We start from the raw sequence: 12272 nt of genomic DNA on the forward strand, positions 1-12272 counted from the left end.
AAGTTGCGGGAAAATTACAAACTTTTTTTTTTTTTTCACAAAGTTGTCACTAAATGATATATTGCTCACGCATGCCATGGGCATATGTGAAATGGCACCCCAAAATAAATTCTGCTGCTTCTCCTGAGTACGGGGATACCACATATGTGGGACTTTTTGGGAGCCTAGCCGCGTACGGGGCCCCGAAAACCAAGCACCGCCTTCAGGCTTTCTAAGGGCGTTACAGTTTTGAAGGCCATAAAATGCCAAGATGGCACAAACCCCCCCCAAATGACCCCATTTTGGAAAGTAGACACCCCTAAATTTAGGGGTACACTAGTGAGACTAGGTAATAAATGGCGGGTGCCCTGAAACTATAAAAAAATAACTAACCAACCAGCGTCACCTGTAAGGCTCGGTTCACACAGGGGGCGACACGAGGCGACACGACTTGCCGCGCCGCGACCTGCCGCGACCTCAGCGGCGACTTGCAAATGACTTCTGTATAGAAGTCAATGCAAGTCGCCCGAGGTCGCCCAAAAGTAGTACAGGAACCTTTTTTCTAAGTCGGAGCGACTCGAGTCGCTCCTCTTAGAACGGTTCCGTAGTACAGAACGGGGGCGACTTGTCAGGTCGCGGCACGGCAAGTCGTGTTGCCTCGTGTCGCCCCCTGTGTGAACCGAGCCTAACAGTTATATGGTGATCACTGGTGAAAGGGTTAACTAGGGGGCAATCAGGGGGCTTTATGCGGTAGTATATGGGGGTCCCTGGCGCTATAAAAAGTTGCGGCGAACCTAAATACCTACCTGCCTAACTAGCGTCACCTGTGACACTAATACAGCGATCAGAAAAACGATCGCTTATTAGGCTGGGTTCACACTGGAGCGATGCGGGAACGCCACGAATCCGTGGCGGGTTCCCGCATCGCATGCCTCCCGGCGGCAGTTCACACTGCCCTATGCGAACTGCTGGGAGTGTCAGTGAAATGTTAATGACACCCCCAGATCAGTTCGCATATCGCAGTGCGATCTGCAAACTCGGATCGCATGGTGTGAACACCCATGCGATCCGATTCTGCTGCGGACCAAAAAAAGGGTCCCGTGCGAGTTTGCGGCGGGTGCGGCGCAAATTCAGCCATACTATCTGTATGGCTGAACTCGAATCGCACAGAGATCGGATGTGATTTGCACTGCAGTGCGGTGCGAATCACATCCGTTCTCATAAACCGCTGCAATGTGAACCCAGCTTTAGTGACACTGGCGACGGGGGGTGATCACGGGGTTAAACCTTTATTGGGGGGGTTAGGGGGGTACCTTAGAACTAAAGGGGGCTAACCCTAACTGCCCTAACAGTTATTACAGTCACAAATGACACCCGCCGGGTGATCAGGGGGTTAAACCTTTATTAAACTATAAAAAAAAATAACTAACCAACCAACATCACCTGTAACAGTTATATGGTGATCACTGGTGAAAGGGTTAACTAGGGGGCAATCAGGGGGCTTTATGCGGTAGTATATGGGGGTCCCTGGCGCTATAAAAAGCTGCGGCGAACCTAAATACCTACCTGCCTAACTAGCGTCACCTGTGACACTAATACAGCGATCAGAAAAACGATTGCTTATTAGGCTGGGTTCACACTGGAGTGATGCGGGAACGCCACGAATCCGCGGCGGGTTCCCGCATCGCATGCCTCCCGGCGGCAGTTCACACTGCCCTATGCGAACTGCTGGGAGTGTCAGTGAAATGTTAATGACACCTCCAGATCAGTTCGCATATCGCAGTGCGATCTGCAAACTCGGATTGCATGGTGTGAACACCCATGCGATCCGATTCTGCTGCGGACCAAAAAAAGGGTCCCGTGCGAGTTTGCGGCGGGTGCGGCGCAAATTCAGCCATACTATCTGTATGGCTGAACTCGAATCGCACAGAGATCGGATGTGATTTGCACTGCAGTGCGGTGCGAATCACATCCGTTCTCATAAACCGCTGCAATGTGAACCCAGCTTTAGTGACACTGGCGACGGGGGGTGATCACGGGGTTAAACCTTTATTGGGGGGGTTAGGGGGGTACCTTAGAACTAAAGGGGGCTAACCCTAACTGCCCTAACAGTTATTACAGTCACAAATGACACCCGCCGGGTGATCAGGGGGTTAAACCTTTATTAAACTATAAAAAAAATAACTAACCAACCAGCATCACCTGTAACAGTTATATGGTGATCACTGGTGAAAGGGTTAACTAGGGGGCAATCAGGGGGATTTATGCGGTAGTATATGGGGGTCCCTGGCGCTATAAAAAGCTGCGGCGAACCTAAATACCTACCTGCCTAACTAGCGTCTCCTGTGACACTAATACAGCGATCAGAAAAACGATCGCTTATTAGGCTGGGTTCACACTGGAGCGATGCAGGAATGCCACGAATCCGCGGCGGGTTCCCGCATCGCCTGCCTCCCGGCGGCAGTTCACACTGCCCTATGCGAACTGCTGGGAGTGTCAGTGAAATGTTAATGACACCCCCAGATCAGTTTGCATATCGCAGTGCGATCTGCAAACTCGGATCGCATGGTGTGAACACCCATGCGATCCGATTCTGCTGCGGACCAAAAAAAGGGTCCCGTGCGAGTTTGCGGCGGGTGCGGCGCGAATTCAGCCATACTATCTGTATGGCTGAACTCGAATCGCACAGAGATCGGATGTGATTTGCACTGCAGTGCGGTGCGAATCACATCCGTTCTCATAAACCGCTGCAATGTGAACCCAGCTTTAGTGACACTGGCGACGGGGGGTGATCACGGGGTTAAACCTTTATTGGGGGGGTTAGGGGGGTACCTTAGAACTAAAGGGGGCTAACCCTAACTGCCCTAACAGTTATTACAGTCACAAATGACACCCGCCGGGTGATCAGGGGGTTAAACCTTTATTAAACTATAAAAAAAATAACTAACCAACCAGCATCACCTGTAACAGTTATATGGTGATCACTGGTGAAAGGGTTAACTAGGGGGCAATCAGGGGGCTTTATGCGGTAGTATATGGGGGTCCCTGGCGCTATAAAAAGCTGCGGCGAACCTAAATACCTACCTGCCTAACTAGCGTCACCTGTGACACTAATACAGCGATCAGAAAAACGATCGCTTATTAGGCTGGGTTCACACTGGAGCGATGCAGGAATGCCACGAATCCGCGGCGGGTTCCCGCATCGCATGCCTCCCGGCGGCAGTTCACACTGCCCTATGCGAACTGCTGGGAGTGTCAGTGAAATGTTAATGACACCCCCAGATCAGTTCGCATATCGCAGTGCGATCTGCAAACTTGGATCGCATGGTGTGAACACCCATGCGATCCGATTCTGCTGCGGACCAAAAAAAGGGTCCCGTGCGAATTTGCGGCGGGTGCGGCGCGAATTCAGCCATACTATCTGTATGGCTGAACTCGAATCGCACAGAGATCGGATGTGATTTGCACTGCAGTGCGGTGCGAATCACATCCGTTCTCATAAACCGCTGCAATGTGAACCCAGCCTTAGTGACACTGGCGACGGGGGGTGATCACGGGGTTAAACCTTTATTGGGGGGGGTTAGGGGGGTACATTAGAACTAAAGGGGGCTAACCCTAATCGCCCTAACAGTTATTACAGTCACAAATGACACCAATGCAAAAAAAATAAAATGCAATTGGTGTCACTGTGACTGGGGGGGCAGGGGTAATTGGGGGGGTGATCGGGGGGTGAAGGGGGGGTGTGAGTGTGCCTGGCATGTTCTACTGTGTAGTGTCGTGTTGGTGCAACTCACCGATCCTCTCTCCTCGGTGCCGGTGTTCTGCCTAATAGAGTCCGCCTATCAAATGCTGTCCGCTGCGTACTGCGCATGCGCAGTACGGAGCAGAGGAAGCTTCGGAAAAACTCCGAAGCTGAACGGCGCCTGCGCCATGAGTGGAGGAGGTAGCCCCACTATCCAAGCGGACATAGGGTTGAGAATTTTAGAGGGCCCCTCGCGGGCGAGCTTCGCTCGCCACGCTTCGGGCTCGGCCTCGCTCCGCTCGGCTCTTTTTTATTCTAACTCTATGTCCACTTGGATAGTGGGGATAGAACCTGGACTCACGGCGCCTGCGCCGTGAGTCCTCGGCAATTTTCGGAATCTGTGTTCCTGTGTACTGCGCATGCGCAGTACGCAGGGGACACCATCTGATGGAGGACACTATTTTACAAGACACCGGAACGAAAAATACCGACACGGAGGAGAGATTACATCACTTCCTCTGCCTGTGTTTACATTACAGGAGAGGAAGTGATGCAATGCTTCACTTCCATTCGTCAGGAGCGATCGCGAGGGGGTGGCCATGAATGAATGGCCGCCCCCTCATCCCGGATCGCTCCTGCACGGATACCGACCGCCGCTGGCACCGGGGGGGCCCGATTGCCTGTGCCAAAGCCAAGAACTAGTGCACCCTTAGGAATAGGAAGATAAGATCGTGACCCAAAATTTGGTATTTTCTGTCATTTTCGGTTTTATTGATAAACGGAACAAACAGAGAGGGTGAATCTAAAACTAAAAAAAACAAAAACTTTAAGTTAACATAAAAAAGGTATGGTTTGCTGGTTAGCAACAGCTGCTTTCCAGTGATGATCAGAGGTACAAATCCAGAATGACTGCGTTGAATTTTAACCACTTGACCTCCAGAGGGTTTACCCCCTTCATGACCAGGGCATTTTTTGCTATTCAGCAAAATTATGGGTGCTGTGATTGGCCCAGGTACCATATGATCACTGGTGACAAATCACAGATCACATACAGTAGTAAACAATGACGACATAAATGGATTCCATTCTTGACCGTTGTTTACTAGGTGTCATGTGATCGCACAGTGTGCGTATCAGCGGGGTGACTTTCATGTAACATTGCAGTGTCTGCTCAAGCCACCAGCCAGCAGTAAAATTACTGTTGGTCAGTTGGTAAATGGTTAATGTTCTTGTTTTAAAATTAATTAAAAGCTAGTGGGTTAGCTTTTGAATGTACACCTAGATACAGATATACATAAGCAGTCTTTGTGGACTTTCCTCTGAAAGAAGCAGTTTGAGAACTTATGTTGCAAGATCTTAGAAGTAACATTCAAGTTTGTCAAGTTGTTTTTTCAAAATACAGTCATACATATTTAACGTACATAGTAATACAGATGAAAGGAGTTGTAAAGTCAGAAGGTTTTTTATTTTAATGCATTCTGTGTGCAGCACTTGCCCCAGCACCCCCCTAATACTTGAAATCCAGCGATCTCCACGTGTCCCTCAGCCATCTCTCTCCTGATTTGGCTGAGACACAGCAGCAGCGCCAATTCATTCGAAGTCAGTCAGTCAGCCAGCCAATCAGCGAAGAGAGGGGCTGGGCTGGGATGCAGCTCTGTGTCTGAATGGACACAGGGAGCTGTGATTCAGCTTGGGTGCCGCCATAGCAAGCTGCTTGCTGTGGGGGCACTCGACAGGAGGGAGGGGCCTGGAGCAGCAAAGAGGGACCCAAGAAGAGGAGGATTGGGGCTGCACTGTGCCAACTGCACAGGGCAGGTAAGTATGATATGTTTGTTTTTTTATTGGAAAAAAACAAGACTTTACAATCATATGTAATCAGATTTAGGCAGTGCCTTACCTAGAACTCCAGACAGATAGATACAATGTTTAAGTACATGATTTGAGGCTCTGCCCGTCTGTACGAACAAATTAGTGACCTTACTTTTATCTACTGTAGTATGTAGGTTATGTTATGTTATTCCAGCCTGCGACTGAACAGTGAAAGATCAGCATCATTTCACCCCTCTGCTCACACTGCTCCCCTAATAGCACATATGCATACCTCCCAATCGCCCCAGATTCGCTGGGACCATCCCAGAAATTGATCTTCTGGCAAATCTAATTTGCCAGGACTTCTGAAGTCCTGGGATATCAAAGCAATGTCCCAGAGTGGAGCCATTGAAATTCCTGGCAGGAGCGCGCTGGCTGGCTTTTTTTCAGCCGGAGCTGCTCACTTCTCCCTGCAGCTCCTTGTCGGCACTGATGACTCAATCCCCCCCCCCCCACTGGTACTCTGTGGGCCCAGGGCCGGCCAACCAATCGTGTGCTGCCTGGGGCGAGCATGCAGACTGAGTCAAGTGGTAGCAGGTGCAGGAATTGGGACAGGCCCTGGCTGAGGGCTCCAAGAGGCGGCAGGGACGAAGAGCCACGAGGGCGGCCAGGACCGATTGCCCTGGAGCAGGGAGAAGAGCTCGGAAGAACTCCCATTCCAGGACCGATGGACATACTGACCAGAGAATGAAGATGAGCGGGCAGGAGATGCAGGCTGCCAGACACAGCAGCAAACAGATCCTCTGGGTGGAGCAGCTCCATGACCTCCTGTCCTCACCCAGCTATAAGAACGGGCCTGTCCACTGCATGGAAGGTACTCCACCTTCCCACAGGAGGGACTGCAGACAGGACTAGGATCTCTCTCCCTTCCCTCCTCCCCCTTAACCCTGCACTCAGTGCGTGCCGCGCCCCACAACCCTGCACTCAGTGCATGGCATGGCCCACAACCCTGCACTCAGTGCGTGGCGCGCCCCTTTAACCCTGCACTCTGTACGTAGCGCACCCCTCAACCCTGAACTCAGTACATAGCGTGCCTCATAACCCTGAACTCAGTGCATAGCATGCCCTGCAACCCTGCACTCAGTGCATGGCGCGCCCCACAACCCTGAACTACTTGCATGGCTCTCCCCTCAATCCTGCACTCAGTGCATGGCATGCCCCTCGACCCTGCACTCAGTGCGTAGCGCGCCCCTCAACCCTGCACTCAGTGCATGGTGCGGCCCGCAACGCTGCACTCAGTACATTAGCAAAGAAACACAGTTATTTGTTATTTGTTTTTTTGTACAAGTCTGTACTGACTGTATATCTTATGCTTCAGATTGATTCTTCCTTAATTGTTGCACCCTTGAAGAAGGAACTCCGAAACGCGTTTAGTGTAAGGAGGTCGTAACATTTATGATTCATATGGTGATACCTGCTGACTGTGTTCAGCGAGTCATTGTTTTACATCTGTATTGATTCTATTATGTTTAACTTGAATAAATGTAATCTATTTTAAAATATATTTTCTTTGTTTGATACCACTAGATACATGTTGCCTAAAAAGTCCATATAAAAGGGGAAATAACTGTGTTTCTTTGCTCTAAAAAATTTTGGATGTGGCAGAAACCTAGCACTGTCATTGCCATTCACCTTTTTTTCTTTGCACTCAGTACATGGCGCACCTCGCAACCCAGTACATAGCGCACCCCCCAACCCTGCTCTCAGTACATAACACGCCTCATAACCCTGCACTCAGTGCGTGGCGCGCCCTGCAACCCTGCACTCGGTGCGTGGCGCGCCCTGCAACCCTGCACTCGGTGCGTGGCGTGAGCCGAAACCCTACATTCGGTGCGTGGCATGCCCGCAACCCAGCATTCAGTGTGTGGCATGCCCCACAACCCTGCACTCAGTACATGACACACCCCTACACTCTGTACATGGTGCACCCCTCAACCCTGCACTCAGTACATAGCATGCCCCACAACCCTGCACTTAGTGTGTGGCGTGCCACATAACCCTTCACTCAGTGCGTGGCACGCCCCGTAACCCTGCACTCAGTGTGTGGCACGCCCCGCAACCCTGCACTCAGTGCATGGCGCACCCCTACACTCTGTACATAGAGGACCCTTTAACCCTGCACTCTGTACATAGCACACCCCTCAACCCTGCACTCAGTACATAGCGCGCCTCATAACCCTGCACTCAGTGCATAGCATGCCCGGCAACCCTGCACTCAGTGCGTGGTGCGCCCCGTAACCCTGCACTCAGTAAGTGGCGCCCCCGCGACCCTGAACCCGGTATGTAGCACACCCCTGCACCCAGTACATAGCACACCCCCCCAACCCTGTATGTAACGCGCCTCATAACCCTGCACCCAAGTGTGCGGAGCGCCCCGCAATCCTGCACTCGGTGCATGGCATGCACAGCAACGCCGCACTTGATGCGCAGTGCACCCCGCACTCTTTACATAGAGGACCCTTTAACCCTGCACTCTGTACATAGCACACACTTCAACCCTGCACTCAGTACATAGCGCGCCTCATAACCCTGCACTCAGTGCATAGCATGCCCCGCAATCCTGCACTCAGTGCGTGGTGCGCCCCGTAACCCTGCACTCAGTAAGTGGCGCCCCCGCGACCCCTGAACCCAGTTTGTAGCGCACCCCTGCACCCAGTACATAGCACACCCCCCCCAACCCTGTATGTAACGCGCCTCATAACCCTGCACCCAAGTGTGCGGAGCGCCCCGCAATCCTGCACTCGGTGCATGGCATGCCCAGCAACGCCGCACTTGGTGCGCAGTGCACCCCGCACTCGGTGCGTGGCGCTCCCCGCAACCCCGAACTTTGTGCGTCACAAGACCCTGGACTCAGTACGCGGTGAGCCCCGCAACCCTGCACTCAGTACATAGCGCGCCTCATAACCCTGCACTCAGTGCATAGCATGCCCGGCAACCCTGCACTCAGTGCGTGGTGCGCCCCGTAACCCTGCACTCAGTAAGTGGCGCCCCCGCGACCCTGAACCCGGTATGTAGCACACCCCTGCACCCAGTACATAGCACACCCCCCCAACCCTGTATGTAACGCGCCTCATAACCCTGCACCCAAGTGTGCGGAGCGCCCCGCAATCCTGCACTCGGTGCATGGCATGCACAGCAACGCCGCACTTGATGCGCAGTGCACCCCGCACTCTTTACATAGAGGACCCTTTAACCCTGCACTCTGTACATAGCACACACTTCAACCCTGCACTCAGTACATAGCGCGCCTCATAACCCTGCACTCAGTGCATAGCATGCCCCGCAATCCTGCACTCGGTGCATGGCATGCCCAGCAACGCCGCACTTGGTGCGCAGTGCACCCCGCACTCGGTGTGTGGCGCTCCCCGCAACCCCGAACTTTGTGCGTCACAAGACCCTGGACTCAGTACGCGGTGAGCCCCGCAACCCTGCACTCAGTGCGTGATGCGCCCCGCAACCCTGCACTCAGTGCGTGGTGCGCCCCGCAACCCTGCACTCAGTGCGTGGTGCGCCCCGCAACCCTGCACTCAGTGCGTGGTGCGCCCCGCAACCCTGCACTCAGTGCGTGGTGCGCCCCGAAACCCTGCACTCAGTACATAGCGTGCCTCATAACCCTGAACTCAGTGCATAGCATGCCCTGCAACCCTGCACTCAGTGCATGGCGCGCCCCACAACCCTGAACTACTTGCATGGCTCTCCCCTCAATCCTGCACTCAGTGCATGGCATGCCCCTCGACCCTGCACTCAGTGCGTAGCGCGCCCCTCAACCCTGCACTCAGTGCATGGTGCGGCCCGCAACGCTGCACTCAGTACATTAGCAAAGAAACACAGTTATTTCCCCTTTTATATGGACTTTTTAGGCAACATGTATCTAGTGGTATCAAACAAAGAAAATATATTTTAAAATAGATTAAATTTATTCAAGTTAAACATAATAGAATCAATACAGATGTAAAACAATGACTCGCTGAACACAGTCAGCAGGTATCACCATATGAATCATAAATGTTACGACCTCCTTACACCCAACGCGTTTCAGAGTTCCTTCTTCAAGGGTGCAACAATTAAGGAAGAATCAATCTAAAGCCTAAGATATACAGTCAGTACAGACTTGTACAAAAAAACATTATTTTATATAAATATAAATCGATAATTTTACTTACATATTGGTGAAAAGAGGTTTTTTATCCCCTCATAGAATGTCATTGATCAAACATTAAAATCAAAAATCCAGTAATGCCTAAGACAGGTATGTCGGTGGGGCCCTCAGCTCAGGAGGAAATGATTCGGGCAGAGTGTTATGTTTATCGCCATTTAGGGTAATTCTCCTCGATTTATATATATATATATATATATATATATATAAAATAATTTTTTTGTATATCTTATGCTTCAGATTGATTCTTCCTTAATTGTTGCACCCTTGAAGAAGGAACTCCGAAACGCGTTTAGTGTAAGGAGGTCGTAACATTTATGATTCATATGGTGATACCTGCTGACTGTGTTCAGCGAGTCATTGTTTTACATCTGTATTGATTCTATTATGTTTAACTTGAATAAATGTAATCTATTTTAAAATATATTTTCTTTGTTTGATACCACTAGATACATGTTGCCTAAAAAGTCCATATAAAAGGGGAAATAACTGTGTTTCTTTGCTCTAAAAAATTTTGAATGTGGCAGAAACCTAGCACTGTCATTGCCATTCACCTTTTTTTCTTTGCACTCAGTACATGGCGCACCTCGCAACCCAGTACATAGCGCACCCCCCAACCCTGCTCTCAGTACATAACACGCCTCATAACCCTGCACTCAGTGCGTGGCGCGCCCTGCAACCCTGCACTCGGTGCGTGGTGCGCCCCGCAACCCTGCACTCGGTGCGTGGTGCGCCCCGCAACCCTGCACTCAGTGCGTGGTGCGCCCCGCAACCCTGCACGCAGTGCGTGGTGCGCCCCGCAACCCTGCACTCAGTGCGTGGTGCGCCCCGAAACCCTGCACTCAGTGCGTGGTGTGCCCTGAAACCCTGCACTCAGTAGGTAGTGCGCCTTCTAACCATGCACTCAGTGCGTGGTGCGTCCCACAACCCTGCAATTAGTGCATGATGCGTCCCGCAACCCTTACTACGTGGAGCGCTCCGCAACCCTGCACTCAGTATGTGGCGAGCCCCACAACCTTGCACTCAGGACGCAGCACGAACCGCACCCCTACACTCTTTATGTAGCACAACCCTGCAATCTGTACATAGCGCACCTCATAACCCTGCACTCAGTGCGTGGCGTGCCCCACAACCCTGCACTCGGTGCGTGGCGTGCCCCGCAACCTTGCACTCAGTGCATGGCGCGCCCCGCAACCCTGCACTCAGTACATGGCGCATCCCTACATTCTGTACATAGCGCACCCTTTAACCCTGCACTCGGTGTGTGGCGCGCCTCGTAACCCTCCACTCAGTGTGTGGCGTGCCCAGCAACCCTGCACTCAGTGCATGGCGCGCCCCGCAACCCTGCACTCAGTGTGGCGCGTCCCGAAACCCTGCACTCAGTAGGTAGCGCGCCTTCTAACCATGCACTCAGGACGCAGCACGAACCGCACCCCTACACTCTTTATGTAGTGCAACCCTGCAATCTGTACATTGCGCACCTCATAACCCTGCACTCGGTGCATGGCGCGCCTTGTAACCCTGCACTCAGTGCGTGGCGCACCCCGCAACCCTGCACTCAGTGTGTGGCACACCCTGCACTCAGTGTGTGGCGCACCCTGCACTCAGTGTGTGGCGCGCCCCCCAACCCTGCACTCAGTACATGGCGCATCCCTACATTCTGTACATAGCACACCCTTTAACCCTGCACTCGGTGCGTGGCACGCCTCGTAACCCTGCAATAAGTGCGTGGTGTGCCCCGCAACCCTGCAATCAGTGTGTGGCGTGCCCCTGCACTCACTATGTGGCGCGCCCCGCAACCCTGCACTCAGTATGTGGCGCGCCCCACAACCCTGCACTCAGTATGTGGCGCACCTCACAACTCTGCACTCAGGACGTAGCATGAACCGCACCCCTACACTCTTTATGTAGCGCAACCCTGCACTCTGTACATAGCGCACCTCATAACCCTGCACTCAGTGCATGGCGCTCCCCGCAACCCTGCACTCGGTGCGCGGCACGCCTCGCAACCCGGTACTCGTGCGTGGCGCGCCTCACAGCCCTGCACTCGGTGCGTGGCGCGCCTCGCAACCCTGCACGTGGTGCGTGGCGCGCCTCACAACCCTGCACGTGGTGCGTGGCGTGCCCCACAACCCTGCACTCGGTACACGGCTCCCTCCTACACTCTGTACATAGCACACCCCTCAACCCTGCACTCAGTACATAGCGCACCTCATAACCTTGCACTCAGTGCATAGCATGCCCTGCAACCCTGCACCTAGTGCATGGCGTGCCCCACAACCCTGAACTAAGTGTATGGCTCTCCCCTCCACCCTGCACTCAGTGGGTGGCGCGCCCCTCAACCCTGCACTCAGTGCATGGCGCGCCCCGCAACCCTGCACTCAGTGTGGCGCGTCCCGAAACCCTGCACTCAGTAGGTAGCGTGCCTTCTAACCATGCACTCAGGACGCAGCACGAACCGCACCCCTACACTCTTTATGTAGTGCAACCCTGCAATCTGTACATTGCGCACCTCATAACCCTGCA

This window comes from Lithobates pipiens, unplaced genomic scaffold, assembly GCF_037356315.1.
Source record: "Lithobates pipiens isolate NorthernLeopardFrog02 unplaced genomic scaffold, aLitPip1_a1.2 Scaffold_8, whole genome shotgun sequence".
NCBI lineage: Eukaryota > Metazoa > Chordata > Amphibia > Anura > Ranidae > Lithobates > Lithobates pipiens.